The sequence below is a fragment of the Nicotiana tabacum genome, chromosome 16 (genome assembly GCF_000715075.1).
Source record: "Nicotiana tabacum cultivar K326 chromosome 16, ASM71507v2, whole genome shotgun sequence".
NCBI lineage: Eukaryota > Viridiplantae > Streptophyta > Magnoliopsida > Solanales > Solanaceae > Nicotiana > Nicotiana tabacum.
Genome location: NC_134095.1, coordinates 88,251,508 through 88,277,941, shown reverse-complemented (window position 1 = coordinate 88,277,941; position 26,434 = coordinate 88,251,508).

Genomic DNA, 26,434 nt, shown 5'->3' with positions numbered 1-26,434 from the left:
ACTTTTATGCTAGATTATGCTATTTTTGAATATTTAAACTAGGTCCCATTTTCCAAGAGGGTCCTGAAAATCAAAAAATCAAACCTGTTTGGTGACTGCCTTTCTCCACGGAGAATTCCTCTGAAACATACGAACTTTTCTGCCCCTGTTTCAATCAAAGAAAATTTGTCAGTTTAAAATGGTGGCTAGCTGATGGCATTCTTGCTGAAGATCTTTCCGCTGCATTGTTTTGTTTTTACTGACTTCCCCGAACTGGCCTTGAACCGCTTTGACTTTCTGACTGACTTTCACGCCCCATGACCTTCGACGAATTGAGTGTTATATACTCATGCCGTTGTTTTTCCTCTGACCCCTTTAACTGAACCTTTGCATCCCCCATGACTTTACCAATCCCTTCCACCGATGAGACTTCCGGTGATTCCTTGTACCCTCCCCTTACATCGTGTTATCCTTAGTATGCTCCGACCACGATGTGCTTTGCAATTTGGAAGTTGGTAGTGAGTTTTGACTTGCTTTGAACAAGACTGACATTGAAGCATATGACATTGAAACATCTTAGACAGATAATCCCAAAAGAAATGAAATGCGATGACTTTGCGGGTTAAGGATAAGAAGAATCCAAAACCAGATGACTGCTACAAAAGGAAAAAAGAAAAAGAAACTTATCTGAGTAGAACAGCTGGTACCAATGATCATGGCATGCATTTCGGATTAATCGGCCCAATCTGTCCAACCAATCAACTTTCAGTTGCCGTACGTTGTTGCCCCGGAATTTCCATGACCTGATTACTTCACCCAAACCTTGACATTGTTCGTCCTGCGGTGCCTTGAAACAGTTTTCCCACCAGCAAACCTTTCTCACTTGTTGACTTTTCAACTCACTTTTGCCTCAAGGTGCCCATGGGGGTTTTCACCAATAAGACTCTCTCGTTTTAATTTCTCTCAACTCCCGTCGCCTTACGGTGCCTAGAAGGTTTTCACCAATAAGACTCTCTCATTTTTTATTTTTTCTGCTTGAACCAGAGTGTTGCCCCTGACATGAATTACCTTTGCCTGCTTGACTCGGCATTTCTCAAAGACTGATCAGAAGGTCTTTCTTTGGACCGTAATGTGGTCTTTTGGACGGGGTTAAAAATAAAGGGTAGAAAAGGGTCTAAACAATTCAAATGGGTTAGACTTACAACCTTCGGAATCAGGTTTCTCACAACATCCGCAACTTCTGCCCCAGTTCCTTGCTTGGGGACTTTTGGACTTTTGTTTTGATGAGACCGAACCGTGAGGTTGCCTACGTATCCTTAAAAGGAATCAGGTCGAACGTATTTCATGTTATAGGAATTACATTGTTGTTGTGATTTTCTCTTTTTTCTTTCTTTTTCTCTTTTGCTTTCTTTTTCTCTTGTTGTTCTTTTTTTTCTCTTTTTTTTTCTTCTTCTTTTTTTCTTTCTTCTCTCTTTTCATTTTTCTTTTCCCTTTTCCTTTCCTGTTTATTCTTTCTTTTCTTTTCACTTGCTTAATCTACGCACTTGCATTTCTGAATTGTGCAGTTGATCCCTAAAGAGGGGTATGAAAGAAAATAAATAAGGCTCAAAAGGGGGGTAACAAAGGGTAAAGTATTTAGATAGCAGAACAAAACGCTTTCGTCATTTCAATCATCAAAATATGCCAAATACAAACAAGTACAATCAAAGGAAGAAATTATACATAGTATCTTTTGACTGCATCGGAATTGATCGTCATTTCTACACATTTCCCTTCTACATCCGTCAAATATAACGTGCCATTGGACAACACTCTAGTTACGACGAATGGCCCTTGCCAGTTTGGGGCGAACTTTCCTTTTGTTTCAGCCTAATGAGGTAAGATACGTCTCAACACTAACTGACCCACTTCAAACTTCCATGGACGTACCTTCTTATTATATGCTCTCGCCATTCTCTGTTGGTACAATTGGCCGTGACATACTGCCAATCTCTTTTTATCAATCAGACTTAATTGCTCCAAGCGGGGTTTGACCCATTCAATGTCATTAATTTCTGCCTCAGCAACAATTCGAAGGGATGAGATTTCAATTTCTACGGGTATTACTGCCTCCGTGTCATACACCAACAAATAAGGAGTAGCCCCTACTGAAGTGCGGACAGTAGTGCGATAACCCAACAACGCAAACGACAGCTTTTCATACCACTGCCTAGAACCTTCCACCATTTTTCGAAGTATCTTCTTTATATTCTTGTTGGCTTCCTCGACTGCTCCATTCGCCTTAGGGCGATATGGGGTGGAATTGTGATGTATAATCTTAAACTGCTAACATGTCTCTGTCATCAGATGACTGTTGAGGTTAGCGCCATTGTCCATGATGATTACCTTCGGAATCCCAAACCGACAGATGATATTTGAATGCACAAAATCGACCACTGCTTTCTTGGTCACAAATTTGAAAGTTTTCGCTTCAACCCACTTGGTGAAATAATTGATGGCTACCAGAATAAACCTGTGTCCGTTCGATGTTGCTGGCTCGATTGGCCCAATGGCATCCATGCCCCAAGCAACAAAAGGCCATGGTGTAGACATTGTATGTAATTCAGACGGTGGAGAATGAATCAAATCTCCATGCACTTGGCACTGATGACATTTATGCACAAAACTGATGCAGTCCCGCTCCATAGTGAGCCAGTAATAACCTGCTCGGAGAATCTTCTTTGCCAGAACGTACCCACTCACATGTGGTCCACAAACTCCGGAATGTACCTCGGTCATGATAGCTGTGGCTTGTCTTGCATCTATGCTTCTTACCAATCCAAGATCTGGAGTTCTTTTGTATAACACCCCTCCGCTGAAGAAATATTCGCTTGCCAATCGTCGAATTGTTCTTTTCTGATCACCTGTGGCCTGTACCGGATATACCCACATCCGGAGGTATTCTTTGATATCATGGAACCATGGCTCCCCATCAAGTTCTTCTTCTACCATATTACAGTAAGCATGCTGATCACAGACCTGAATCTGCAAAGGGTCCATATAAGACTTATCTAGATGATGTAACATTGATGCCAGAGTGGCCAAAGCATCGGCGTCTTCATTATGTATTCTTGGGATATGCCTGAACCCTATTGACTGAAATCGTTGACAAAGATCATGCAAACACTATCTGTACGGTATGAGTTTCAAATCCCGTGTTTCCCATTCTCCCTGAATTTGGCGCACCAGGAGGTCTAAGTCACCCAAGACCAAGACTTACTGGACACCCATATCCACAGCTAACCTCAAACCCAAAATACATGCCTCGTACTCAGCCATGTTGTTGGTACAGTAAAAACAAAGTTGAGCCGTAACAGGGTAGTGCTGCCCTATTTCAGAGATAAGTACTGCTCTTATCCCCACGCCCTTCATGTTTGCAGCCCCATCAAAGAAAAGTTTCCATCCTAGCTTCTCAACTTGCTCCAACTCATCAATGTACATCACCTCTTCATCCGGGAAATAAGTTTTCAAAGGTTTGTAATCTTCATCAACCGGATTCTCGGCCAGGTGGTCCGCCAAGGCTTGTGCTTTCATTGCAGTTCGAGTCACGTAGACAATGTCAAACTCTGTGAGTAGGATCTACCACTTTGCAAGACTCCCTGTGGGCATAGGATTCTGAAAGATATACTTCAATGGATCCAAGCAAGATATGAGATAGGTAGTGTAAGATGACAAATAAAGTTTCAGCTTCTGCGCCACCCAGGTTAGGGCGCAACATGTCCTCTCGAGCTGAGTGTACTTGACCTCGTACGGTGTGAATTTCTTGCTGAGATAATATATGGCCTGCTCCTTCCTGCCAGTGATATCATGTTGACCCAATACACAGCCGAATGAATTGTCCAATACCGTCAAATATAGAATCAAAGGTCGCCCTAGTTCTGGCGGGACCAACACAGGTGGATTTGACAAATACCCCTTTATATTATCAAACGCCTCCTGACATTCATCTGTCCACTTGACCGCAGCATCTTTCTTTAACAGTTTGAAGATAGGCTCACAAGTTGTCATGAGCTGAGCGATGAACCTGCTGATATAATTCAATCTCCCCAACAAACTCATTACCTCGGTCTTGGTCTTCGGAGGTGGCAATTCCTGGATGGCCTTGACTTTTGATGGGTCCAATTCAATACCCCAGCGGCTGACTACGAACCCCAACAACTTTCCAGACGGCACCCCAAACGCACACTTTGCAGGGTTAAGCTTGAGATTGTACCTGCGAAGCCTTCGGAAGAACTTCTTCAGATCCCTGACATGGTCAGACTGCTTTCTAGACTTCACGATCACATCATCCACGTACACCTTGATTTCCTGGTGTATCATATCATGGAATATTGTTGTCATTGCCCTCATGTAGGTTGCCCCAGCATTTTTCAAACCGAATGGCATGACCCGATAGCAGTACATTACCCATGGAGTGATGAATGCCGTCTTTTCTGCATCTTCCTCATCCATTAAGATCTTATGATAACCTGTGTAACAATCCACAAAAGAACCAATCTCATGTTTGGCGCAATTGTCAATCAAGATATGGATGTTCGGCAACGGGAAATTGTCCTTTGGACTTGCCTTGTTGAGATCCGGATAGTCAACACACACCCTAGTCTTGCCATCCTTCTTCAGTACAGGCACAACATTGGCTAACCAGGTGGGATACCGGGTGACCCGAATGACTTTGGCATCGAACTGCTTGGTGACCTCTTCCTTGATTTTTACACTCATATCCGTTTTGAATTTTCTCAGCTTCTGCTTGACAGGAGGGAATGTCGGGTCCGTGGGCAACTTGTGAACCACTAAATCAGTGCTTAGACCCGGCATGTCATCATAGGACCATGCAAAAACGTCTTTATATTCGAACAGTGATTTAATGATCTCCTCCTTGAGTTGGGGTTCCAGATGGACACTTATTTTGGTTTCCCGAACATTTTCTTGGTCCCTTAGATTAACTATTTCTGTGTCATTCAGGTTAGGTTTGGGATTTTCCTCAAAATGACTTAGTTCCTTACTAATTTCTTCATAGGCCTCATCATCATCAAATTCCAACTCGTCATCACACTCAATTTCTTGTATTATTATTTTAGAGTTGGATTAGCTTTTAAAACTGGGCCGAAGATTCCTCATGCATGTCATGTCATTGATATCAGCATAAAAAGAACTGTACAAAAGAAGAAAACAAAACAAAAATAAAATTAGAAGAAATGAAGGAAAAGGAACAATTTCATTGAAGATAAAGATAATAGGGTTTTAACACATCCAACTGGACGGAACATAGTATCTGAATTATAGACCCTTGAATAGTCCAGACAACTAAAAGAAAATCAAAACCCACTACCAAGACTCCCTCCGGGTAGGAAGAGGAGTAGTTTCCCAGTTGTTGACTTTTGCACGTGGTCCCACAAATTGCACATCTGCCTTGCTGGACCCTTCCCCAGCCTGAACCATATTGACCTCAGCGAATAACCTTTCGAACCCCTTCTCCAAATATCCATCGGCTCCAATCAGTGGTCCAGGGATCCTTGACAACAGTTGCTTTCTGGTACCCAGCCTGACGAATGACCTAGACAGATGTGGGACTGGCTTTGGCAAGGCCCGTGCTTTCTTTTTCATTGTCCTAGCTCTTCTCACATCTGCAACGGTAGGGTTGAACCCCAGACCAAAAAGTATCTAGATTCCTTGGAAGGGATACTGGCTGCACAATACCTTGCAGAGATGTACCCAAACCCTTGCCCGGTACGAAACCGTTTTTCAATATTTTGACAGCTACCAGGACTGATCTCGCAACCATCTTTGGAGTTGGCACACACTTTCCTTCCAGAAGTTTCTCTACCGATACTGTGTCGGAAACCTGATAAACCCATGGTCCCTTGTCATCATCAACCTCTATGAACGGTACAATGGCACCATTGGGCACACACAAATTATCTTCGCCATGTACAACAATTTCCTGTCGATCCCATTCAAACTTAACCATTTGATGCAGAGTAGACGGGACTACTTTGGCAGCATGGATCCAGGGTCATCCCAACAACAGATTGTATGAAACAGCCACATCGAGCACCTGGAATTCCATAGTAAATTCAACTGGCCCTATTATGAGCTCAAGCACTATGTCCCCGACTGAATCCTTCCCTCCACCGTCGAATCCCCGAACGCAAATACTGTTCTTGTGAATTCTTTCATCCTCCACTTTCAACTTGGTCAATGTGGAGAGAGGACATATGTTCGTGCTAGACCCATTGTCAACCAGTACCCGAGTAACCACGGAGTCTTCGCATTTCACCGTCAGATAGAGGGCTCTATTATGCTCGGTGACCTCCACGGGCAGCTCATCATCGGAAAAGGTGACTCGATTTACCTCAAATATCTTGTTAGCTATCTTTTCCAAGTGGTTTACTAAGATTTTGTCAGGAACGCAGGCTTCGTTCAAGATCTTCATCAAAGCTCGACGGTGCTAGTCGAAATGGATCAGTAATGACAATAGCGAGATTTGAGCCGGTGTTTTCCTCAACTGTTCCACAATGGAATAGTTCTATTCTTTCATCTTTTCCAAAAATTCCTCTGCTTCTTCCTCGGACACAACTTTCTTCACCGACACGGGATTGCCTTTGGAAGTTTTAGCTTTCCTCAACTCTTCGGGGGCAAAGCATCTCCCCGATCGAGTCAAACCATGGGTCTCACACACTTCTTCTCTAACCTCTTTCCCCTGGTAAGTTACTGTCACTCGTTCATAATTCCACGGGACCACCTTGCTGCTGATCACTGGAAGCTGAGTTACTGGTTTTATAATAATAGGCTTTGTGTGAGCACCCTTCACAACCATGACAAGTTTACTTGTAACCCCTGGTACCACCACTTTAGCTTTCTCTGGTTTCACTGCAACAGCACTTGATGACCCTTTCTTAGCTACCACAGCTGGCTTGTTGTCTACCTCTTTCCACTGGACCACTAATTTCCCACTAGTTACCTTTTCCTTTGAATTGGTTTCACTGGAGTGGATCATCATCACCGTCTGCGAGGGTTTCTTAGCCTCCCCTCCCTTGTGTATCAACTCAATCATATGGGTCTCATGGTGAGCTGGTAGCGGATTCCGGTTGATGTTTGGTGTTTCTGGGGCTTGAACCTCGATCCGATGAGTATCAATGAGCTCTTGTACAGCTATTTTTAGTTTCCAGCATCTCTCTGTGTCATGGCCTAGGGCCCCTGAACAATACTCACAATTTATCAAGCGATCAAGATTTCTGGGAAGGGGATTCGGCATTTTGTGTGTGGATGGGTATTTTGTGGAGTTTGGTAGGGACTATGTGGAGCTGGCACACGCCATTGTGCATGAGCGGGAGGTTGGGTATAGGTTTGTGCGTGATAGACAGAAAAATGGGGATCTGGCGGTAGGTAGTAGTGTTGTGGTGGGCTATATGGAGTATGAGGGTATGTTTGGGGATAGGGTCGAGGCTGGTTGTAGAATGGTGGACGGTTTCTGGATCCACCCCAAGCTGCCAACTCGATCGTTGCAACATCCTCTTTCTTCTTCTTTCCGAGCACACCCCCAGTACCATTTTGAATAGCCTGAGTGGTTGCTTTGATTGCTGAATAACTCATAATCTTATTGGACTTAAGTCCCTCCTCAACCATGCCTCCCATTTTCACAACTTCATTAAAGGACTTGCCCACTGCTGACACCAAATGACCAAAATAAGTGGGCTCCAAAGCCTGCAAGAAATAATCAATCATCTCGTCTTCTTTCATCGGGGGGTCAACCCTCATTGCTTGCTCTCTCCAACGGAACCCATATTCTCGGAAACTCTCACTGGGCTTCTTCTCAATCCTCGTCAATGACAGATGATCTGGGATGATTTCGAGATTATACTAAAAATGACAGGCGAATGCTTGTGCCAAATCGTCTCATGTGTACCACCTGCTATGATCTTGTCTGGTGTACCATTCTAGCGCCAACCTTCTCAAACTTTGGCTGAAATATGCCATCAGCAATTCGTCTCTTCCACCTCCCCCTCTCATCTTGCTACAGAATCCTATTAAGTGTGCTACCGGGTCGCCATGCCCATCATACAGATCAAACTTGGGCATTTTGAACCCTGCTGGCAACTGAACATCTGGGAACAGACACAAATCCTTATAGGCCACACTCACTTGGCCTCCCAACCCCTTCATATCTCGGAATAATTGCTCTAAGCTTTTGACCTTTCTGATCATCTCTTTATGCTCGGGATTTTTGGGCGGTTTCTCGGTCTCTGCCGGGATATCAAGATGAGGAGTGTAAGGATATGGTTCTAGAACTTTGAAGGTTGGTTCAGGGGGATAGTATTAGTTGTCATGAGTTTGAAACAGGGGTTCACTAGAAGATCTATGTAATGTAGCAGGTGGGGGTGCCACAAAAACAGGTGTAATTGGTGGGGGGGTACAGGACTTGTTTAGGTGGTGGAGCTTGAGAAGTATGGGAAGTGGTGCCTTGACATTGTTGGTTGAGGGGGAAGGCTGGAGATGAGTTCACAGTGGGAGGCTCCGGAGGTTGGGCTGATGGTGGGATATAAGCAGGATTGGTGGGATAAACCGGTGGTGGATGCCCTTTCGCCCAAGCTTGGTACATTTCAACCATCTGCTGTTTCAGCTTATACATTTCTTCCCTCATTGCATTAACGTCCATTTATTCCATCTCTTTCAATGGATCGACAATACTGGTTTTCGGTTCCTGGTCGACCATATTCAGCCTGTCTTTCGATCGAGTGTTGTAGGAGTGAGTTGCCAGAATGCAAGTCAACTAACCACCTGCCTGAACTTAATACATCAAACAAACAACCTTGTTAGTGATTAGGCTTTAACAGATTGGCAACCGCACATTGGGCATGAATGCACCTAAACAGTTAACCGTCTCTATTATGTATTTGATCGGTTGCATGCGTCATCCCGGCCTTTTCTTTATTTTAATTGCAAACATCCCCTTTTCATTTCTTTTCTTTTCTTTCCTTCCATTCTGGCCTCTATTCTCTCTTTGCTTTTACTCTCTCTTATTTTCTCTTTTTCTTTCTTGTTTTTCCGCTCTTTCCTTTTCTTTACTCTCTTGTTTTTCCTCTTATTTTCTTTCCCTCTTTTCCACTCTTTTTTTTTGGTTGCGGTCGAATCCTATGGATATTGCCTACGTATCATGACCCCGCATGAATCAGACCAACCGTATTTCTTGTGGATAAGTGTAAAATAAAGTAAAAACATTTGGGATTTTCAATTTTCATATAAAACGCTATTACAAAGACTGAAACTAACAGACTCGAAAGAAACTAATAGACTCAAGATACAGACTCAAAAACAAACAACCCGCATGCTTTGATAACAGAAATGCAGACTCCAAAACAACTGGCAGACTTTAACAGAAAGAAAACACAAACTCAAGAAATCACGAATACATCAATGCCTCAATTGTTCCTGGGACCCGCGGGGCATCATTCGGCCTTGCTGCGGGCCGACTTGCTAAATCCTCCTGAAGGTGGTAGAGATCTTCCATTACCCGGCGAACAAAAATCATCATAGTGGCGAAGAACATAGATCTCGCCATATCCTCACAACTACTGCACTTCATTGCGATATAGCTGGCAACCCTTTTGACTCACTCTCTTATGACGCCCTTCTCTTGCAACAAACACCCAATTTGTTCGGTTCTGGCTTCCAAAGTTCGTTCGGCTACCTGGTTCTGCTCTTGGAGTTGTTGTAAGTCCCTTTCTAGCCGTTCCATTAAGGCGTAACAATGTTCTCTTTCAGCCTTAAAATCTTTGGTTTGTTTAGCCATTTCACCCTCGAGGTTGCCGATTGCCTTTTCCCAACCTGTGACCCCTCTTTCATATCTTTCTTTCATCTGTTGAACGAAAGTTGCACGCCCTTTGGTGCTTTTGGCCGACCTTGCTCGTGCTTTTGCTAGTTCAGACTCAGATTTCTGTAGGTCATCTTCGTAGTCACGTACCTTTTGAGTGAGGTTGTAAATGAGCCTCTCATTTTTCCTGCTTCAGCCTGGGTTCTCGGCTTCAATTTTCAACTGTCGAACCTGAGCTCTGAGGGTCTCGTTTTCTCGCACCAATCTTCTTCTTTCACCTTCGGCCTCTTGTGCCTGCAAATCATTGTTGAAGGTGACATTTCTCAATTCTTCTCACAGACCATGGATAATGGCCTTATATTCCTTCTCCTTCTCCCCCCAAGCTAACCTCTCTTGAATTTTATCATCAAAGGCTTGAACATGAGGCCTTTTGGTGGGCCTCTCGGGCTTTGGCTCGTTGTTTACATAAGACATTTCCTCAAACCAAACAGCATAATTTGGATCTACTTCCCCCTTGGCGACGTCTGGAACCTGGGTGCCATTTTTTAGATATCGGCAGCTATTCCAATCCTACTGAACTACAGCCTCAGGCAATGCGGCTTCTGGATGCAACTCTATGACCTGGATGCTTAGATCTTCAACTTCAGGAACAATCTGATACCTCCCCAATTGCCTCAAGACCCTCTGCGGTGCATATGGCTGAATACTTCTAACGCCCATTATCCTCAGATATCCTTTGGTAGCAGTAATATAGATGGCTTCTGTCCTCGGGAGCCATCCTATAGTCCACTCAACCTGACCTGCGTCAAGAGCTTTCAAATGAGAAACCCATGCTTCAAATCCTTCTGGTGTGTTGTAATCTTTTATCTCTCCTCGTAACTAATGATGAAGTTGTTTGGGCTCTAACCGTAGCTCATGAATCTGGAATGATGGGGAAGATGCTCGATCAACCACATTTGCAGAATGATACTGCAACCCTCAAAAAACTGAGCCCCTACTTTTCATACAGTCAAAGCGCGATAGATATCTCCTAGCACCAACGGGACAAGTGTATGATCTTCCTTGGTAGTGAGGATTTGTGCAATTCTAGCCATACGAATATCCACCGTTCCTTTCTTATTTGGAAAAACCATGATCCCCAAGAATGCCATAATAAATGCGAACCGACGATGAATTTGCCAAAGTCCCTTGTTTTGTTTGTTGCTTAGGCCCTTTTCATGCGTTTCAAAACCAGAGGAATGCCCGAACCAGAAGTATAAGAAATGGAAAGCACAACACCCGTTGCTCACACGTTCCTTATTTGTCTGTTTACTAATATTCAAGAGGTCAAAGAACTTGTGCACCGATGGAGCCCTTGGAAATATGAGTTGTTGCTTCCTCAAGTCCCGTCCGAATTAAATGTACCCGGCTATCTCCTCCAAAGTAGGGGTGATCTCGAAATCTGAGAAACAAAAGACATTGTGGACAGGATCCCAGAACGTTACCAAAGCTTTGATCGGATCTTCCCGTGGTATTTCAAAGATGTCTATAAGAGCACCCAAGTGCTTTTTCACCCATTTCTGACCATCTTCGTCTAGATCATTCCACCACATATGCAAGTGTAGCCGAGCCTATTCCCTAACCATTTATGGCGGTTCTTGGATGGTACTCATTGTTCCTGTGGAGGATTAAGGTTAGGGTTTGACTCAAGTTGACCCTTTTGTAAACAGTTTTTCGAAGAAGCAAAGAGAAAAGAACAAATAAAAGAAGAAAAGAACCATAATCTCTTCCCCTGTATGCCAACTTTAGCCAAATGGTTGTTTTCGCAAATGCGGCCCCTTCCCAATTTCACGCGAATTTTGAGGCCGGGAGAATTATTTTATGACCCCTCACAAGCTTGTCCATTCTTTTACGAAAATAGCCTTTAGACAACTGAAAAGTACTCTGAGGCTACCTCGGCAAGAACGGTTTAAGACATAACCGAAGCTGGATCGGCTTATTTTGACCAAAATCAAGATTGCATTCATTCGACCACCAACTCTCTTTTCTTGTTTTTCTTTTCTCTTATTTTCAAAAATAAGGCCAAACCTTATGTAGGTTGCCTACATATCCCACATCCGGTGAGAATCAGACCTTCGTATTTCGGTCAGTTTTGACACATTTGAAAGAACACAGTGTTTGACTCTTTTAAAAATAACCCTTTTTTTTGAAAAATTTTGGGCAGGGTTTCAGGACGCTTTTCAAATACCGGGATGTTTTAGAACCAGGTTTTATTTCCTTCCCTATACCACTCTTGGTTTTCCTCCCTTCTTTTTTTTGCTTTATTTTCCCTAGCCGATCAGCATGCAAGCCAAAACACATCAATGTTCACATAGCACATAGGATGCATCAGGATGGTCCGTTATTTCGGGCACACCTATCCTAGATTGACCCAACCCCTGTGTTGAGTCCCCTAAGTCAAATGCACATGATGTAAACAAACGTTCCTACTAGGGAACCAGCATGGAGCTGTGTTTTTCTAGGTTTAAATCCTGGGGTTTTGGTCTAGACTTGGGGTACCCGAGCGGACAACTGGGGCCGATAAGGGGGCGACGTACCGGGAGCACTGAAGTCTACCCGGCCTTGTCGCTTGACCAGCCTCGTTCTACTTGTTATAATTTCTACAAAAAAAGCGGGCTACGCGAACGTATGCACCATTTTCAGAAGATCAGATGGGTGGCATAAGAAGACAGTTATATACAATCCAGACAATATTAAAGCGATAAACAGATAGTACTTAGCACAAAAAGGTTCACAGAATAAAGTAGTATCAACAATAAATGAAGCCAAGCAAAATCATATTAATAAGCTCGAATTCTGAACCCTGAACTAGAGATTCTGGGTTCGTTCCCCAGCAGAGTCGCCAGAGCTATCACACCTCCTTTTTACCTACACCTCGTAAAGGGACATAGTATAAAGGAGTTTTTCCAATTACAGGACAATCGAAATGGGATTTATTTATTTAAAGATTCAGAGTCGCCACTTGGGAGATTTATGGTGTTAATTCGGTGGCGATTGGACGTCGGCGCCGCCACCGGACAGTGGGGAATTCTGGGGCGGCTACTAGGGTTTGGGGGGCAGGTTTCTAAAGTCGGGGGTGTTGGGACGATGAACTGAGGGGGGGGGTGTTCGGACATATATATACTCCCCAGGCTTTAGTTCCGAGCCGTTCGATCAAGTGGAGATCAATGGCTCAGATCGACATTGATCGAAACGACGTCATTTCGTTTGAGGGGGGATCCGAACCGGGTCAGGTGTGGGTTGGGCCGGGTGTTGGGTGAAAAATTGCTTGGGCTAAATCAGATTTCTTTTTCATTCTTTTCCTCTTTTTTTAATTTCCAATTTTCCTTTAAATTAAAACTAAAAATAAAAACCTAAATTAATTCCTAAATCAAATAATCCTACCACAATAAATTAATTAACTCTAACTAACAATTACCACAAATAATTGAATACCAAATTGAAAGGAACACTCCCAAAATTCGAAACTCAAATTAAAAAGCGTAAAAATGAGTTATTTTGTGATTTTTCCATTTTTGTAAAGCAACTAAATTACTAATTAATTCAAAACAAATTAAATCTCAAATGCAAATGCAATGTATTTTTTGTATTTTTCATGACTTAAAAAAAATAAACGTGCGCATACAAATGCAAGCAAATAATGAAAAATGCTACAAAAATCTACGGAATTGCAAATAATGGAAAAAATTTATTTTTCTTGAATTTATGGGAGTAATTCACATAGGGTAAAAATCACGTGCTCACAGCTATTTTTATGACAAATAAACTTCAGAGAATTTGCATTTTTCCATCTCAAGTAGTGCGGTCCGTACAAGAATTGTGCGACTGTAGTTTCCTTCTCCTGTAGCGTTCAAAATTGTGCGTTCCACACAATACATGTGCGGTCCACACTTTTTTCATACTTAGCCAATTTTTCTGAGCACGGTTCCTGTAAAGCACACTCATTCCTGCAACATACTTCAAATCCAGTTAGCAAAAAATAAGACCTGTTACATCCCGTACTTTAATATTAGGATGAGCCGTAGTAATCCATATGAGCTTGAAGGGATTAAGACCATTTATGAGATTATAGAGGATTTGTGACTAGGTTATAAAAAGTTCCCGCAAGTTCAACAACCTTGATACCGTTATATACATTTGATATGGTATTCTGAATGAAACATTTTTGTAAAAAAAAGAGTTTGAAAAATATGATTTTATATAGTTATTAATATTACTACTTTCGAATCTGTTTTAAATTATACACAGAATATGAGAAAATATATGAGATTTTCTTTATTGTAAAAATAGAAATTATTTTTTCACAAGAAAATAAGGTTATTTTTTTACCATTTTAAGAATTAAGCATACAAAAATTTGTACTCTTTATATGAGATTAGAAAAATTAGAAGTTGAGAAAATATATGCATTTTTACATGGACGTTTTCATGAAATAATAGTGTATGTATTAATTTTATATGGTATCATGCTTTATTAATATTTTAATACTTTAATAATAGTACTTTGGGATGAGGACAAGACTATTTTTAAGGTTATAGGTGCTTATGATATTTATAATAAGCGATAAGTAAAGTCGTGAAGGTGAGATGGTAAACAAGTTGAAGAAAATGAGGTTGGTCGATGTTTGACATTTGGAGATCAAATACGGTCCAAGCTATAATACCTCGTATTTATGGACTAGTAATATACCATATGATCATGATAGTAAAGTATACTATAGTAAGTTATATAAAGTATGTTAAAGGTGAGTAGTATTTTAAGCAATTTGAGATAATTCTTAATTATATGGGTAATTGGTTAATTATTGGATAATGAGAGATTACCTAATTAATTAACAAATTGTTGGATAAGATTAACCCCCTCCCTCAACGTGGCAGCACCCCATTTCCATTTAGTGACTGTTAAAGTTCTTACATAGGTGTCACACTTAGAGGATTAGGTGGATTAGTCATCTAATAAATGGGTTACACCTACTTAGAGCTTTCCTACACTAGTAAGGTGTTTCATTTTTTTAATAACTAAGATCAAGAATCCAGGGATGAATTCATGAGAGATTTTCCTCAAAATCCAATTATTAGGTTTCCTCTTGAATTTCTTTGGGGAATGCTACAAGTAATTTAAATCGAAACAAATATGCATTGAGGAATACTTGTTTCACTATATACATGTCGTAAGATTGCAGTTGTCAATGCTCTGGTCATGATTTGATATTGCAAAGTTGTATTCTGGAGGTGGCGTTACATGGAAACGATTGAATTTTTGCTACAAAATAAATGACGTTGTTTGTGGATTCCATGCCAATGGGATAAAGCGTGAATTGCAAATTCTAAAAGAGCACGGTACAATCTTTCTCAAGAATATCATACGAATTTTTTCCTAATTCAATCCGTCGTTACATGTTTTATCACAAAAGATGAGTGTTAGAGGAATTGTTAAGAGAACTGGCTCAGGTATGTTAAGGCTAATCCTTTCTTCTTTTGGCGTTATCCAAGTAATAATACATAAACATAACGCTATTTATAAGTGTTTCTACTCTTAGCAGTTAAGGATGTCTATGTTATTTATTCCTGTAAAATGATATTCAAGCATGTCTAAGTATGTCCCTAAGTCCCTATTGAGGTATATGATAGAGATGTTAATGTTTATAATATAGTGATACATGCATCTTCATGCATTTACCACTGTGCTACAGCCAGTCGGGCAGTTACCACCGGTTGGGAAATTGTATATCATTATTTGCCACCAGTTAGGTAGTTATGCATATTCATTTACCACCGAGCTACGGCCGGTCGAGCAGTCATGTATTTACTACCGAGCTACGGTCGATTGGGAAGTTATACATTTACCGCCGAGCTACTACTGGTCGGGCACTCATGCATTTACCAACGCACTACGGCAGTCGTGCAGTTACCACTGATCAATTAGGCAGTTATGCATCATAAGATATGGAAGATAGTCTAAAAGAGAAGCATTATATATATAACTATAATAAGTATTCATATATGGTGGAACTTCAGAGATTCAGGTTGATTCTTATATGTCTTTAATTAATATTGACTTATTGTTATGTTTCAGTTCTGCCTTACATACTCAGTACATTATTCGTACTGATGTCCTTTTGTTGGGGGCGATGCATTCATGCCTGCAAGTATAGATAATCAATTTGACGAGCCCTCATAGTAGACGATATTGGCATTAAGCGAAGGATCGGTAAGACTCTACCTCATTTGAAGTGCAACCGAGTATTTAAGTCAGCATGTCAGAGTTTTACTACAGACTTATGGGTAGGCCAATACCCTGTCCCATTTGGTGTCAAATAATCTTATAGGCTTTGTAGACAGAGGTTCATTTTGTACAGTATGTCAGAGGCCTTGACGGCCCATATGTATTCATGTTTTCAGAACGATGATATATTGATACAACATTTGCCAACTTATAGTTGTACATTACAAGTTGTGTCCATGTTGGCCCATGATAGTTAGAAGAAAAAAATGAGTTGCGGAGTGGTTCGCTCGGGCCAGTACGACACCAGACGCCATACACGCCTCCCCAGGTTTGGGGCGTGACAAGACCTATCTAAAGAAGAAGAAAAGAAAAAAAGAAAAAGAAACATGGGTTGCCTCCCAAGAAGCGCTTGATTTAACGTCGCGGCACGACGCAGATTACCATTACTTGAAATGAATTACCGCCATGATGTGGCCATCACCAACTTTTTCCAAATAATGCTTCACCCGGTGTCCATTGACTCTAAACACCTCATCATTTTTATTCTTCAAGTCCAATGCACCAAAGGTGTCATACCCATAACCTCAAACTGGCCACTCCATTTAGACTTAACTTTTTGGGAAACATCTATAACCGTGAATTGGCCACTCCAATGCATGTTCCAAATGTACTTGTCATGAAGATATTTCATCTTTTCTTTGTATAAGGATGAACTTGTGTATGCATGGTACCGGAACTCATCCAACTCATTCAAAAGTGGCATCCTTAAGATGGCGGCAACATCCCACTCAAGATTCAACTTCTTTAAAGCCCACATGGCTTTGTGCTCAAGTGTCACTAGAAGATGACAAGCTTTTCCGAACACCAACTGGAATAGAGACATTTTTATAGGTGTTTTGTAAGTCGTCCTATAAGCCGTCCTATAAGCCCATAAAGCATCATCAAGTTTCTTGGATCAATCCATCCAGTTAGCATTCACTGTTTTGGACAAAATACTTTTTATCTCCCGGTTGGAGACTTTCACTTGACCGCTTGCTTGTGGATTATAGGGAGTCGTGACTTTATGAGTGACGTCATACTTGGTGAGTAAGGTATCGAAAGCTTTGTTGAAAATATACAAACCCCCATCGCTCATGATAGCCCGCGGAGTACCAAACCTTGTGAAAATATTCTTCATCAAAAATGCCATAACACTTCTCGCTTCATTGTTGGGTAGAGCAACGGCCTCAACCCATTTGGAAACATAATCAACCGCAACCAAGATGTAGGTGTTTCCAAAAGAACTCACAAAAGGACCTATGAATTCAATACCCCACACATCAAAAATATCAAGCTCTAAAATGGTGGTGAGGGGCATTTCATTTTTCTTTGAAATTCTACCAGCCCTTTGAAATTCATCACAATGCTTGACTAGATCACTTGCATCCTCGTAAAGAGTGGGCCAATAGAAACCGCAATAAAGCACTTTGGCTATCGTTCTTGCTCCACTATGGTGGCCACCATACAGCAAAGAATGAAAATTCCCAAGAATTTCACATTGTTCCTCCTCCGGTACACATTTTCTAATCACTCCATCCGTACAAATCCAGAAAAGGTACAGTTCATCCCAATAATAGTCTTGACAATCCCGTTTGAGCTTCTTCCTTTTGTTTGAAGAGAACTCATCCGGGATGATACCACTTACAAGAACATTTGCTAGAACCGCAAACCATGGCACCTCTTTCATTGAAATAGCTAAGAGTTTCTCATCGAGGAAGGAGTTATTGAGTCAAGGCCTTCATGTGGCCTCCCCTCCTCCTCCAAATGAGACAAGTGATCTGCCACTTGGTTTTCACTTTCTTTACGATCTTGGATGTCTATATCAAACTCTTGCGACAAAAGCACCCATCTCATCAATTGGGCTTTGGAATATTTCTTGCTCATAAGATAACAAAGTGTCACATGATCCGTATGGACAATTACTTTTGCACCCATCAAATACGGGTGGAACTTCTCAATAGCAAACACAATGGAAATGAGTTCTTTCTCCATAACGGTGTAGTTGACTTGGGAACTATTCATGGTCTTACTAGCATAGTAGACAGGATGAAAAATCTTGTTTATGTGTTGCCCCAAAACAGCCCATACCGCTACATCAATTGCATCGCACATGAGCTCAAAAGAAACACTCTAATTTGGAGCGGTGATAATGGGAGTAGTATTCAACATGAACTTTAGAAATTTAAAAAATCTGATTCAATCATCATTGAAGTGAAACCTAGCATCTTTCTCCAAAAACTTGCACAATGGGTTCACCACTTTATAGATATCCTTGATGAAATGCCAGTAAAATCCTACGCGGCCTAAAAAACTCCGCACGACTTTCACCGAAGTTGGAGGCAGAAGTTTAGAAATAACCTCAATATTTGCCTTGTTGACTTCAATGCCATTCTTCGAGATATTGTGGCCAAGGACAATGCCTTCCTCGACCATAAAATGACATATCTCCCAATTGAGCACAAAGTTTGTTTCTTCATATCTTGCCAACACTTTATCCAAGTTTGTGAGACAATCATCAAAAGAATGCCCGACCACCGAGAAGTCATCCATGAAGACTTCAAGGTAATCCTCCACTATGTCCGTGAAGATAGCCATCATACACCTTTGAAAAGTTACTGGTGTAAGCACGTGATTTTTGCTTCACGGACAATTGCTCCAAAAGAAAATAAAAATAGCGGCAAAGGGCTTCGCTGTACAATTTTTCGGTCTTTCCGTGACATGTTTTGTTAATCGTTTGTGAGTCTGTCCATTTTTGCATTTAATCATTAACAAACAAAAATACAAAATATGCATGTTAGGATGATTAAACCATAATTCGGTCAGTAAAAGAAAATTCAAAATATATATATATATGTGTGCATCGCTCGTTCTAGGCTTTTAGTTAACTTACTTAAATAATTTTTGTGATAATTGTGTTAAAATGTTGCCTTGTTGTTTAGTTTTAATTTCGTTATTTTGTTATTTATTATTTTTATTTTTGTTTTAAAAGAAAAAAATGAAATTAGAAAAACAAGAGAGAAGGAAATCGGTTTGGGCCAAAAATTAAACAAAATAACTGGCCCAACCAGCACGCAGGCCCAGTCCAAATCCGGTTGCCCAGACACCTCCTGAAACGACACCGTTTCAGGCCAATCCATCTCAGCCGTTCCAATCAATCCAATCCAACGGTCCAGGATCATTTTCAGCAACCCGTGTTCAAACCCGACCCAATAACCAATCCGATCCAATCCCCCACTTAAACCAAACGACCTCGTTTAATTACCAAACGACCCCGTCCCATTTCTCAACATCAGATCTAAGCCGTTGAGATCATCTGATCTAACGGCTCAGATCCGATCAACCTCACCATATATAAACCTTCCCTTACACCCCACGCCCCCTATCCGAACCCCACCCCTCACTCGTCTCCTTCCCTGAACCCTGAAACCCCCAAACCCTAGCAGCCGCCCTAGTCTCCTTCGCCGTTAAAGCCGGCGGCACGAACGCCGGTGACCACCCCCTGAACACCCTAAGACCCCCTCACTCCCCTGAACACGAATCCACTAACCACGAACCTCGAATCATCTCCTATCGTCTCGAATCTGGATTTGAAGATTCGAGACAAAACTCGATCTACACCAAACCACCCCATCTTCATACCAGACACCCCCTGACCTTCCTAGTGACCAAACCAAACTTGGTTTGGTCCGAATCTACCCACAACTCCTAAAAATCCAGATCTGGAAATCCAGAACTGGAAACACATGCACCTGGGGAACCCGGCCAGTTTTGACATAGGTTTGAGGTCTAATAGACCTTAGTCAAGGTGTTCTCATGTGAGAACACCCTGACTAAAGTTTGTTCGGCCTCAAAAGTTCGAAGTCGAGTTTGATTTGGGTCTGTTTGGTTTAAACGTTTTGGTAAGTTTTCCGTTCTTTTGTTTTATTTCCAAATAAGTTGTCAGCATATCTCTTTGTGTTTGTTTGTTATTTTGTTATTTTTCATCCAGATTTCTTTCATCTCTGTTAAAGACCTTTTATTTGGTCGTTTGTTTTCTATTTGTATTCTGAATGTACTCTGTGATGAACCTGTTCGATTAGATTGGTCGTCAAATGAATAAACTTATATAGGTCCCCAGTTATTGAACATAGAATTGTCTGATGCCCTTTAGGTCCCTAAACGTATTGTTTATGTGAGCGATCGATTATTACCTGCTATAATTAGTATAGTCGACTCGATAAATGTCGTCGATTAGTTTTCTATAACTAATGAATCGAAGGAGTTAGGATTGTCACATAACTAATTAAACTCGGACACTGGCTGGATGACCTAGTAATGTTTGAAATGGTCTGTTGGCATTATAAAAATGACTAAAAGGGTTCAGTCTAGGCAGTCCTGAGCTCGAGCTTTCATCAGTGCAAAAAATGCCCTAATGCTGCAATAGGCAGGGGCAGTAATAATCAAGGTTGACAGGGGTAATCTGGGGTGCTAAAAAGAACAGAAGTAATTAGTTTAAGTGAGCTGACAAGTAGGGTACTAACTTAGGATTAAACTAATACCAATGGGGAACAAGACACAAGGGTATGGGGGCTCAAAATGAATAAACAAATGAGCCCATAATTCTGGATTAAACAAAAACCAGGCGTGGGGAATAAAGGTAGCTGACACCAAGCATGCTTAGGATGGGCTTAAAGGGTATGGGCATTCTGCCAATTGGCAGGCAGGGCAGCTCAGCTGTAATGGTGCATTTGGCCTATAAATAGGCCATTGGACAACTAAAACAGGGGCTAAAAAAGTTTATGGGTCTGAGGCTAGACTTTTAGCTTTCAGAGAGAAAAAAAAGGGCTGTAAAATTTTTAGTCCAAAGAGAGGTCTAGTGAGTTCAAAGAAAACTGAAAAAAACACAAGTTAGCTTCCAATAAACACTGCAACCAAACACTGCCTGAAAAGTTGTATAAGAGTGCATATTGGTCAAGCTGTCTTGGCCAAGTTCTTGGTTTGCATTGGTTGAGCTGTTTCTGGTTATTCAATTGGTAGTGTTGCTGCATTGAATACTCTGTTGTTGCTGTTTGTTTCATCCTTCTTTTCTGGGTTCATTGGTTTGGTACTCGACTATTTGTTGGTCCTCTTTGTTCTGGGAAATATTGTTGGTCGTCTGAGGTTTGTGGAAAACATTTGGTTTGGTTTGTTGCTGTGCTGCTGCTGTGTATCTGCTGCCGCTGTGTTTGTGGCATACTGCCCAACTGATCATTCTTTTCTTCTTTTCGTTCTCTATACCAGGTACATGACTAATACTCTGTCAAATGTAATTGGAAAGTTGAGCATGAATACAAAAGAAAAGACCTGAAGAGTGACTTTTATGCATAAATTGTTACATTAGACATCATGTATTGTATAATGATTGTCATTTTTGTTTGGACAATAGAAACAGCCTACATACTAAGTATATCAATGTAGGTTAACGAATGCTAGCTTTGTATGTATACTGCTAAGTGAGAATACGCCCAGTGTAATAAGTTGTATTTCAAACTTAGTCTGATGGTATAGTATATTCTCTAATGTAGGCCAAATAGGAAAGCTATCCATTTTAGTTAAAGTTCTTTCCCCTTCTGCCATATTGTCCCATAAACTGATAAACTCATTTCACAAAATAAAGAATCAGTTCAGGGCCTCGACCTCATGAAGGTCGAGCCCAAATCGAAGCAAACTAAGTAGGCCCGCGTAGAACAGGCGAAGGCCCAGGTCTGGTCCATCGCGCATGGGCTGGATTTGGGCCCAGAATTGTTTGTTCGGCTGATTGCATATACAGCCCCATTTCTGAAATTTTTTTTAGCTTTTCTGAATGTCATTACAAATAGCTTGCAAGCATTTAATTAATTAGGACTATATACTGTTTTCAATTGATAAGGACAAACGCGATAAGAAACGTAGTTGCTATAGGATAACCTTTTAAAATAAGAACGAGATGAGCCTCGATAAAAATAAACACAACGTGCAAATGCGGGGCCCTTGTTAAATGTATATTGTTGGAGCATTTAGTTTCCGGGATGGGTTGCTTAGCAAATCTCACAACCCTCCCTAAATAACAACACGTTAGTCTCTTTAGGATACGCTTTAATAAAACCTTACCTTCTTAAACTCGGGTGCACATTTATGTGACCCAAATCCAAATCCCAGCCGAGTCGAGATATATCAATAACCACGGGTGCATTGATGTAGCGTGGTTCGAGATATGTTTTCACGACGTTGCAAGTCCTATAAAAATAACGGTGAACGATAAAAGCGGATAAAAGATAAAATTGGCACATAGGTTCATAATTGTATTAAAAATCAGATAAATAAGCCGAATATAACAGTTGAGCGACTGTGCTAGAACCACGGAACTCGGGAATGCCTAACACCTTCTCCCGGGTTAACAGAATTCCTTATCCGGATTTCTGGTACGCAGACTGTAATATAGAGTCATTATTTTCCTCGATTCGGGATTAAAATTGGTGACTTGGGACACCCTAAATCTCCCAAGTGGCGACTCTAAAATAAATAAACTAATCCCGTTCCGATTGTCCTTTAATTGGAAAAACTCCCTTGCGCCCTCTCGGGTGCGGAAAAAGGAGGTGTGACAGCTCTGGCGACTCTGCTGGGGACATAAAACCCAGAACCAATGGTTCAGGGTTAAGAAGTCGAGCTTAGAATAATTGTTATTATTTGGCTTTATTTATTATCTGATTATTACATGTTTTTGAGACTAATGTGCTAAATGTTGCTGTTACCGCTTTGATATTATTTGAACTGTATATAAACTGTGCCGAAACCTTTCTCTTCTCACCTCCGGGGATGTGCTCACTGGTTGAGACTCCTTATTCTGTTAGTGTCATACCCTAAATAAAAGAGGTTCGGAAAGTTTCTAAGCCGGCTGGCCTTTTGGTTCCCGGAAAGGAGCTCCTTCCTCAACTCGAGTTGTCCGCTCGGGTACACTGTCTAGAACACCGACCCAGGTTTTGAACATAGAATAACGTGACTTCATGCCGGATCCCTAGTAGGAACGCTTATTTGCATCACGTTGCATATGACTTAGGGGACTCAACACAGGGGTTGGGTCCGTCTAGGACTAGCAACCTGATATGAAAAGACCATTCTGGTGCATCCCACTGTTTTCCGTGCATTTATTTGTCTCATGCCCGCATGCTGACCGGTGTTTGAATATTTGGAATATTGTGAAAAAAAAGGGAAATAACGGTTAGGAATTGATTGTTTATTGTTGAAAAAAAAAAACAAATACTGTCAAAACTCTGCCAAAATTTTGAAAAGTCGTTGTTCTGCCTTTCATAATAAAAAATATATCAATAGAAATATAGAGTTGTCTTGTCATAAAAATAAAAAAAAATCTTATTTTAAAATTTTTTTATATAATAAAAAAAAAGTCTTGTGTGGTCTTTACTTTTATTATTTGTTACAAATATATGTATATATATATATATATATGAAAAATTCAAAAGTTTTGCTTTATTTCAAAATGTATATATCTTTATTTATGGCAAAAGTATTTATCTTGTTAAAGGTCTAGAAAAGTCCTTTCAGGCTCCCAGTTTTTCGAAAAAAAAAAAAAAAAAAAAAATCCAAAATATTTTCCGTTATTGACTTCTTTAGAAAGTTTTATATATATATATATATGAAAATTCAAAATTCACAAAAAATCGCATATATTTTTGTTTTTAGCAGGATAAGTGTCGTTTGTTAAAATCTTGTTAATAAATGTGCAGAATGAGCACGATTCCGAATGAACCCTTTTCAATCATGAATAAAATTCCCCTCCAATTGCGGCTCTGGTGGAATGATTTGGGCAAAGAGGGGCATGACGAAATCAAGAAGTATCTGAAAGGCCTCACGAGTTTGTTGGATATCAGGCCACGAGGAGATATCATAAGGGCACTAGTCCCCCACTGGGATCCTGCGCACAATGTCTTCCGCTTCTCAGATTTCGAACTTACCCCAACTTTAGAAGAAATAGCAGGGTATATCGGCAGCACTGAGACTCCTTTGAGGCACAAATATCTGATTGCTCCAAGAGCTGTAGCAGTACACCGGTTCCTGGACTCCTTAAAGATAGTCAGAACAGTTCATAACCCTGACTTGGCAAAAGGTTTTTGCAGCACGAGTTTCATATATCAAAGATATGGTCACATAGGAGGATTCGACAAGCCAGAAAACCAGTTGTGCAGCAAAGGTAATCGCCAGAAGTGGGAAGAACATAGACGAATTGCTTTCATGATAACTTTCTTAGGACTACTAATATTCCCAAGAAAAGATGGGAATATTGACATAAAGATAGCAGGGGTCGTCAGTACGTTGCTCACACAGAGTGATAGTACGTTGGCGCCCATGATAGTATCTGATATATTCCGGGCACTCACTTCTTGCAAAGCCGGAGGAAGCTTTTTCGAGGGTTGCAATTTGTTGTTGCAAATGTGGATGATCGAACACCTATGTCACCGAGCCCAGTTTCTGAGCCATGGATCCGCTGGAAAGACCTGCATAGAGGAGTTCTATACCAGAGTTGATGAAACCTACCTACCAGAAGGAGTTGTAGCATGGACCTCATATTTCCAAACCCTCAACGCCAGTCAAATACAGTGGGCGCTAGGATGGTTACCGATCGACGAAGTCATATACATGCCAGCAGCCAGGCCCCATTTTCTTTTAATGGGACTTAAGAGCATTCAACCATACGCGCCGCATCGGGTTTTAAGGCAACTTGGGAGGTATCAGATAGTGCCGAAAGACGAGGATCTGAGCATCCAGGTAATCGAGATCAGTCCCGACGGCCAGTTTCCTGAAGCAAGGGTTCGTCAAATTTGGAGCCAATGTCAATACTTAGAAGCAAATACTTGTGTAATGAATCGGGCAAAAGGGGAAGTTTCGCCCGGGTATCAAGCCTGGTACAAAAGGGAGACATCACCTGGAAGACCGACCAAAAGACCTCACCTGCAAGAATTTGCCAAATCTTCACAAGAACAGTGGGACTGGTTGGCCAAAGAGCAAGAATATCTTGTCAAAGCAGGCAAACTGAAGCAACAAATCCAGGATATGAAGTTTGAGTGCCAATTACAGTCTGCTGCCCACAAGGGAGAAAAGAACCAGTTAATCAGAGAAAGCGAGATCCTCAAAGCTCAGATCCGGAGAATGAAAAAAGAGGCTAATAGCCAGCTAAGAAGCCAGGCAGATAAAAGATTGATAGCAGGGTTAAAAGATCAGGTTGCGGAATGCCAGGAAGATTTGGAAAAAGCCAGGGCCAGCACAGCAAAATTGCGAACCAAGTGGGCAAAGGGTGCGATGGCTCGGAGGCAGCGCCTGCAACAAGTCATAAGGGAGTATGAACTGAGCATCGGGACATTAAGGGAAACGAATGCCTCTCTTCGAGAAAGGATCCTCAAGCAAACACGAAATGCCCAAGACGACAGAAGGCAATATTACGATGCAATGACCAGAATGGAAAGGCAAATGGAGATGTTCCAGGATCAGCTTGCCAACAATGCGCAAACACTGGGATTGAAGAACCAACAGATAAGGCATTTGTTCACAGAAAGGGACAACATCCGGGGAAGGATTGATGAAATAGGGCATTACATCTACATGAAATGCTCGGCATATGAGCGAACACCTCGGAAGACCCTCCTTGTTTCCATCATGGGTTGCGTCCGCCGGATTATGAACGAATTGAAGAGCTTGCAAAGAGACCTTACACCTAGAGCCGCAAAAAGGCCGGATGATGCCTCACGGCCCCTTAAATTGGAGAATTAGTTTTGGTCAAGTCCTGTTTATTTGGCTTTGGTTGTTTTTCCATATGTTGTTTTCTTTTTCGTTAAACCGAGTTTGAAACCGTCGAGTTTGTACTATTGCTATTCCTTGCTTGATGTAATTTGTAATAGCAAAACTTTGAGAATGAATTCAATGATTTCACAAAAATTGTGTGTTTTTACTTTAAGGCAGAACTACGCCTGGTCTGATTCACGCGGGGACGTGATACGTAGGCAATCCCCATAAGATTCGACCGCTTTTAATAAATAAAGAAAAGAAAATGTAAATAAAATAAGACGCGGGGTTTCGCAGAATACTCTAAAAGAGACAAATGAACAAACCGGGATGACGCATGTGGTTTGAAGCAAAGCATGTAGAAACGGTTAACTGCCTAGGTGCATTGCATCCTCTATGTGTTATGATCAAATCTGTTAAGCTCTAACACTAACAAAGTTTGTTGTTGTCTGATAACCAGACAGTTAGTTGTTAAAGAATTCTGGCAACACATTCATACCAAACCAGATCCAA